We start from the raw sequence: 8627 nt of genomic DNA, 5'->3' as shown, positions 1-8627 counted from the left end.
ACTATAGCTTTTTCTTAACCTTGGAAATTATAGTAACATATGGCTTCCATTTACTTCCAATTTTACTTGTACTGTGAGCTTCTTCAGTGGTCTTCTATTGCTAAATGACAAAATGAATGATGAAATTCAGTTGCTATGCTAGAAAAACAAAAAACAAACACTGGTGCCTTATCCCAAAGGAAAACTGGACTTCAGTTATGAATCATCCTTACCAGCAAATCTTGGATATCTTAAATAAAAGACTTTATGTACTTATAGAAAAGAAAACAAAACACGATCTAAAAACTTCACTAGAAAGATCTTCCTTCTGCTCCTTATCATTAGAATCCAAGGTTAGGGATCACACCATGCACTTTCAGTGGTTATTTAAATAGAAGTTCTCTGCTACAAGAGACACCGATGAACAGTGCTAACATCAAATCTGCTCAGTTTTTATTGCATGTTTGCAGAGCTCTTCATATTGCTGGGACCACAATGAAGAGCCCTGTAAACATGTAATAAAAACAAGCCCATTGGATGTTACAGTATTAGTAATTTTTCTACAAAATGAAAGTGTATCTGCTTTGTCATGAGACTGATTTGAAAAGCTCTCACATATTTTATGGTTACTTAATCCTTTTTTGATATTTCAACTGGAATCTGCCTAACTAGACTGTGAAATAAACTCAGCTAATTATTTTTTTTAAATGTGACATTTTTGTTTGATTTGGTTTTTATTTTTAATGGCTTTTCTAGACCATCAAGTTCTGAAGACAATAAAAGTGTAGCTCTGTGTGTTATAAAGTATTTATGATATTTTCAAGGAATTTTTTCACCCAGGCAGAAAATATCCTTTTAATAAGCCCTTTTTACTGCAAGAAGCTATTATTGGTATCTTTTTTATTGTTGTTTTCATATTTTCAGCATAAACATAATGGGGGGAAAAAGGAAGAGAAAATAAAGCAGGCAGAAGACAGATGCAGACAACAGAAATGTTATATAATCTGATAAAATGATGGATAAAATTAAAACTGGCTGTCAGGCAAAATGAAAAGCAATTTTGCTTACAATTTTCAGAGTGGCTATGGAAAAGCAGCCAAATCTATGTACTGCATGCTCTCTGTAGTTTATGAGTATATACAATAACCAAAAAGGTGCTTTGATTAGAAAGAATGCAATGATGAGCACAGCCTAAAATACCAAATCATGTACTTGAAAAAACTTCTCCTCTGAAAGCCTAGAGGAAATGTTTGAAAGCCCTATTAAAGCAGAACAATGAACTAACAGAAGAACTCACTGGTTACTTATTTGGGAAATGCAGAATAATTCCTACTAGAGACTTCATTAATTAGAACAAATCCTAACTACTGCCTGAGAGCTGCCAGAGACAAGGCTCTACTCCTTACTCTTGCACGAGCAGAAGTGTTACAGGGGTCAAAGGGACTCATACACAAACACTGAACATTTTACCATTTAAGATTATAGTACTGTTCCCTTTCAAGTTATTATGTAAATACCAGCAAAACCAATTAACAAACATCAAGTAAAGGGGAACAGTGCAACAGAAATAGGACTTTTCAATGAAATTTGGTGAAGAGGCAGATCCGACATCACAATGAAACTCAAAGAGATTTGGTCCTATCTCCTATAAATGCCTAATGATAAAAACCCTCTCTAAGACTATGCTTATTCTGCTCAACTAGCTGAATCCATCTGGAAGAGAAAGAGGGACAGTGAAAAATGTACAATCTTCTCTCCTGCTTGGGCAAAAGAGTCGAGATGACTTATTTTTGTTTGTCCCTCCATTCTTTTCTATGATTCAGGGACTTAACTGGCAGAACCAATCAGGATTTAATCCTTTTCTTTGTTGCACAACTTGACTTAGGAGGTTTTTCCCCCATCTCCGTAGAAAGATTGGCATAACTGTGGGAGGGAAGCTGTCTTCTCTCCCTGGGTGCCTGGTAGTGGTGTTCCCCCACACCCAGAGGGTTAAATCAATCACATGATAAGGAGTTCAGGAACAGATTTATTCCACCAGGTGGGAGAGACCTTTCCTCTGCATTATGACATCATCTGCTTCCCATGATCTTCTGGAATTTTTATATTAAAAATATCCTGCTCCTGCAAGGACATTTTGGTGTCAGCCTCAGTCTCTCCTGTAGTCTCCCTCTGGCATAGTACAGTTGTGATTTTTTGTCTTTCAGTACAAGTTTTACAGCTTTCAGTGCGAGGGAGAGATTCCAAAATAATGGAGTTTGAAAACCAGCCATCAGTGGTATCATATCCTAATATAGTTGGTCCCGTCAGCGATGCAGGTCCACTCCTGACCTGCAACAACACTGTAAATAACTGAAAAGAGGCGACTTCCTATCTGACAACACTATAATCAGCACCAAAGCCAGTAACTAACACAAGCTGTATGTTTATGGTTCACAAGGCATCACATTGTTAATGAGCAGATAAAACAAGAAGAAAGGGCTGTTCTTTGTTTACAATACTCCCCTCATAAGCAACAGATGTCCTGATAGACTAGACTGCATTGGCTTTGTTGGTTGAGAACCTCCCGCTGGCCCTGGATGAGAACCAAGCATCCATACTGATTTTGTTACAATTGTCAGCTACTTTTGTTACTGCAAACCATGAACTGTTGCTGACTCATCTGTGGTCCCATGGGCACAGAGGAAATAATGTATGGAGTCATGCAATGGCTCCATGTATTGTTTCCCCCCCCAAGATGACTACTGCCTGCACACCCAAGAGTGCTTTCTTGTGGGGTGCCACACAGTTTCCTGACATCATCCTTCCTGGTGACTGTGAATATGAAGAAATAGCTGGCAAAATCACATTCTTCTGATTTCTGTCAATGACACTGAATGACCTATGTATTTTTTCCCAGGACCAAGATTTAGGTGAAGATGAGCCTCCCAGTGTACTGGGAGTGAATCATCGTTAGCTCCCAGAGGCACAGGAAGACCACACAGACTCTTTCCAGAGGGACAAACATGCCTGAATTCTGTGATGTGGTGCAGTGGTCCTCCTGGGTTTCTATATTTTGGGTCATCCAGATAAAAACAACGGCCAAACAACCTTTTTGTGTTATGTCAGAGGCTCTCATGGTTGGATCTATAGACTGAAGTATAGATGACTGTTATATTCTCCTAAATAATTACATCTTCAGACCACTTCAAAACTTCAGCTGATGAAAGATGCAGAAATGCCATTACTGAATATGGTTTCATACAAGAACATCAGGGGTTGGATTCGATGATCTTGGAGGTCTTTTCCAACCCAATCTATTCTATGATTCTATGAATCACTGCTCTGTTTTGTCACCCACTTTGATGCTCAGACTCTTTTCAGCCATCCTTAACGGTGCTGCTCTTACCCACTAATCTTACTTAACCTGGAGCCTACACATGACAGAGGACAGGTTTCCTGAGGTGCTTTACTCAAAGAACACTTCTCAGGTTATGTCCCGAAAAGCTGGCAGGTGCCCTCTTTAAAATCTCCAACTGCATTAATTCAGTTTTCCTTATTTTAGCACAGTTTAGATCTGTAAGATTTGATGTTGCAGGGCCAATTTGGTGTGGGTTGTGTTTTGGCTGAAGTGTGCTGGAGGAGGAAAGAAAATGGGGAAGAAAGCTATAGTTCAGGTAGGGAATAATTGTGAGAGTTTAAATAGCAACTGCATACTGATCCTAATTACTGCTCCCATTTTTATGAACCGTGGTAAACGGAGTTTTATAAATTGAAAAAACAAGCCCATATATTTATTTGTTCTCACACAGAGCTTTTTGTCAGGACAGTCTATAAACGCCTACCTCGATGTGCCATCAAGACTTCCTACCTTAAAACATTTTTCTCAGCCTCTTTGGTCACGGAAGCTGCGAGTGTCACACTCAGACTGTTGCTTAGAGGGGGAAGGGCATGCTCTCGTCAGATGTTCAAAATCAAGCATTCATTATGGCATATGCCATCGAGAATGACTTGTTTTTATATTCTGCTCAGTGAACCAAGATTATCTACTTCACTGAGAAGAACTATGTAGGAGACCATCTCCTTTGTTTATTCTGCTTTCAGACAGACAAAAGGCAAGTTTGATGAATGACACATAGATGCTTCAAAAAAGTTGTTAACTAGAACCATTCTATGGTTTCCCATTCCAGAGCTTTACCCTATCCCTTATAACATGGCCATCCCCCACACCTCCAAAGGGAAACTCCCTTACATCTTACCCAAAAATGCTTTTCCCCTTCAAAATACAGTTGCAGGGCTAATTTTCTTGTCAGTGCAGGTTACAGCTTGTTGGTCCAGATCACATTTACAGTGGGAATTAAAGTAATGCTCCCTTTTCATTTCTCCTGGCCAGCAATCACTTCATTTCTGAAGCAGAGTGCTGTGTGAGTCTGCTCTATAAAGCCATGTCTCATGAGCACTGTAGATGTCCTTGAGGCATGAGTCTGATAGTAGTCGAGGTAACTATGAACATCACCTGAGTGAGGCACAGGATAATAATAAAGATGGCAGTAGTGCCTATACTTCCCTTGGCTGTTCTCTTTTGTTTTCATTTTTTATATTTAAAAAATAGCCAGTGTGCTCCAGCTTAAAAATAATGAAAATAAATCAATGACTTGAATTTCCTGAAGAATTTTTGAGCTTTATCTTTAACAAGATCTCAAGGAAAGACCTGTTAGTATTCTTCTGTCATTACCACTCAACAGATGAACTGCTGTCTACAGCAGGGTCCTTTCCATCACACGTACACTTGAAGTTTGGGTTGGTGATACTAATAGCACACCCTTGAACTGTGTCTCCATTCTTCAACATGACACTAAAAGTGGACTGTAGTGCTCTGGAGCCTTTTGTCAGCTCACAGTGATTGAAAGATCCTCCCCGAGGCTCTCTTTTCCTTAATATCATGCAGAATTTCTGCCTTCTCTTTCAAAAGAAAATTCCTTGTTTAACTTCTCTAGGGTCACTGTATACTGGTGCAGAAAAACAGGTGCAAGACAGGTCTCTCTCTCTTGTTAAATTTCTGCTCGCTTCAATTCTCCACAGATGATTCATATAATTTCTGGATCAAATTACCTGGTTTTAACTACTGACAGGATCAAATTAACAAGAAAAAATGGAATATAAAATGAAACACATTGTAATGAGGGTGTGACACACAGAAATACTGCTACCAGACAGAAATCTGTTCCCTTGTTCAGAAAGGTACCTGTACACTCCTGTAACTTGCAGCAGGCCAGTAGTGAACAGACAAGTCCTACAGGATGAGCAACACCTTTGAAATAAACTGCACCTCTGCCTGCAGTGACTGAAAGCTGCTGTCACCTGGATTCAGGCATCTGAGAAGTTCAGGGGACACAGGTGTGAAACTTTCGTTTTCTACAGAAATTTGTATTTCAAAGAGTTGACTCTAAGAAAGGACCGTCACACTATGGAGACAACATACAACATCAACAACCAAGTAATGCAGAAACCAGCACATTTCTGTCCTTTGCAAATCAAATACACAGACTTTGCACATCCACAGTGTGCATTAAAGCAAACATAAAATACTCAAGTTACTGGGGGTCTTGCCAGCCACGGAACTGAAGCAGCATCCTAAGAAAGAGAAGTTGTTTACTTGAAAGTGAATACAAATCTCTTTCTTAGAGAGCTAAACTATCTGCATGGCATTATACCATACAATACAGACATAACACCATCACAATGCCCACTACAGCAAGAATCTTTGCACTGAGATCCCTTCTACTCCATTCTATGCAATAAGCTTTTCTTCTTAATCACTCTGTTCCCTTTTGATACCCAAACCATAACGCAAAATTCTGGGTAACTTCAATAATACAGAGGCCTGAATGTCCATTATTTGTTTGTGCTCAGCCTTCCTGTACTTCTCTAAACATGAATGTTACGAACTAAGTTTCTGAACATATATAGCTTAGGTTCCCAAATTAATCTGGTTATTACACTAAGCACAAGGTCCTTTCTTCAGGTATTTACTTCTTCACTTGCTCTAGGAAACACCAATAATTAACAGCAAATAAAAGGCTGAAGAAGGCTGCCACAGTAATACCCAACTGCTACTTTTAGAGAAAAAGTTAATCTTTGTGTGAGTATATTGAAGTGACGACACTGAAATCCAGAGTTCTATTCCCTCATTTTGGATGCTAGTTCTGCTTTCAGCATCACTTAAAACCAAAGAGACACAATCATATTTACTGTTTTGTCTGGTCACATTTATTTATGTCAATATTTAAATCTTATAAGTTTCACAGATCGAACTGGAGCAGTGATGAGGGTGGAAGAACAGAGGACCATTTTGTTAGCTTTCACTGCAAAGAGACATGGATCTCAGGCACCTCTGCATCCTTTCAGCTATTAAGACATTTATTCAGCAATTAAAGATTTTAGCAATCATGCTATTCACTTCACCTTACTTAATACAATTAGCTATCCTTCCGTTTCTTTCAGAGGAGGCATTTTACACACCTGCAAAATTATTTAGACTGGAGATCCATGTAAGTCATAATCTTGCGTCAGTGAGTAGCATATTATGGTCAGTAAACTAAATGTTGGTTATACTTTTATGCATACCTACTCTCAAATTATTTGAACAAATGTATATGGTATACAGATATGCAAAACAGCCAGAGTTAACAGATGTTGCCCTCTAATCTTTAAAGCCTCATCCTTTACTTTGGAGTTGCAGAGATAAGTATTTGAGAGCTCAAATAAGAGACACACTTCTGAATACAATTCTATAAACAGCAGGCCTTTGTATAAGTTTGCTATACTTTCCATAAAGATTCACATAAAATGTTTTCTAAAATTGAAGCTTTGATGGATAGGACCCAGTAGTTCAAATCAACTTGTAGCAAAGCTCTGTTGGTGCAAATTTTATACCTCCAGATCTTACTTCTCAGACAAGTTCCAGAAAGTTTAAAGTCAGAGTCACAAGAATTCATTTTGTATCCTAACTACAATGATGTAAACCATCATGGGAAAAGGACAACATGGAAACCAGTTTAGTTTTACAGCTATATAAAAATCTGTTGGGGGAATGATTGGTAGTATATGCATGCACCATAGACTCGCTTCTCTGTAACAATATTAATTGGCATAGTATAAGGAAAAGTCTAGCTTATAATTCTAATTAAATTAGAAGATCTGTGTTGTACCAGTAATTTCATCCTGGAGTGCCATATATTCCTCTTTCTCCCCTAAGCCAAGGGGAAAAGGGGAAAGACCAGTGAGAAACGCAATACCACTGAACAAAGAACTTCCACTTCACATCCTCCATTCCTCACAGCTCTAACAGAGGATCTCCAGCTGCAGTTTCTTGTACTTTAACCACACAATGCTATTTAAAAACAATCTGAATAGGCAAGGTAGAGTTATCACTATGTCTTTTCTGTGTGTTAATTTTTTCTTTTAAAATAATCTGTGCATCTTAATGCCCTAAAGTTGGAAGTGGAGCATTCCTGAATAATAATTCCCTGGTATACCATTTCACTTCATATGCAAAAGTTTCCTTCACTGATGGCCTGAAAGAAGTGGTGTAAAGCATTAGACTGTCAAAAGAACAAAGCAATGTGGAGAATGTTAATTCTCAGTGAAATTACTTACCTGTGCCAGTAAAGTTAAATTCCTGTTTGAAGTTTACTGCTTTTCAGTCTGGAAATAATTTCTTTATGATTCCTCAGATTAGAGAAAACAGTGGTACTTGTGGGTACTGGACATGACAAGAGACCGCCAAGTGTGCCAGGAAGGTGTCTTAGGCAAACAAAGTGTTTCAGGATCACAACTTCATGTGTATCTCACCTTAAGTAATTAAGTTCACTTTTTATTTAAATTTTAAGCATCCTTAGATCTTCCTAACCTTTCTGAGACACTGTGAGGATAAATACATCAAAGGCTTAAGGCAAATGTACTGTCACATTGGGAACTAAAGCCCAGACAAGCAGTATGAGACACACTCTCGGTATTTCTTCACCAACCACGGCAAAATGGAAGTTCAAAATTATTTAAAAAAAAACACAAAATAAACGCTGTATCAACGTATGCCTTTCTCTGGATGAAAACACTGACATTATTAATTATCTGTACAAAGCAGAGGATACTGACTGTAAGTAATTACTTATGAAAAATTACAGGAATTTGTCTAACTCATCTAGGCTCACCTGGTCCCTTCCAAGACTCAACCATACACTCTCTGAAGCTCTGAACATCTTGCATGTAGGTTGGCTTTTCAGGATCAGTAATTTTAAATAGCTTAAAATCTGCTTATGGCTTAACAATGGAAGAAATGAGTGGACTTTAAACCTATTTTCTTCATGAGGGAGCAACGGCTTGCATTAATTTCCTTGTCGACAATCAAATAGAAACAATTCCTTGCTTTCTTTCTCAAATTTGTATTGAATAACCATGTCTGTTCTTTCATTTAAGAATCTACTAAAAAAAATAATTATAACACTAAAGTCCTGAAAATGAGAAACAATAGTCACTGATGATTGGGTTTCTACTTCTCATAAATTATTTTTAAAAAATCGCACTAGACCAAACACACATCATTTCCCTTTCTATCAGTACAACTGTCTTCTGTATTCTCAGAAAATATAATACAGAAAAGAAGAAAGGTA

The 8627-nt window shown here is 38.0% G+C and overlaps 1 protein-coding gene across 7 annotated transcripts in view; it reads right to left on the bottom strand.

The window, feature by feature from the left end:
• Positions 1 to 8627, bottom strand: part of ZNF521 (zinc finger protein 521) — a 235415-nt gene that overhangs the window by 186496 nt on the left and 40292 nt on the right. The window lies entirely within an intron of this gene.

This window comes from Empidonax traillii, unplaced genomic scaffold (genome assembly GCF_003031625.1).
Source record: "Empidonax traillii isolate 1590-97213 ecotype Southwest subspecies unplaced genomic scaffold, ASM303162v1 scaffold215:size2007263, whole genome shotgun sequence".
NCBI lineage: Eukaryota > Metazoa > Chordata > Aves > Passeriformes > Tyrannidae > Empidonax > Empidonax traillii.
The sequence above is the reverse complement of the archived record's forward strand: the minus strand, read 5'-3'. Positions and strand labels throughout refer to the sequence as shown.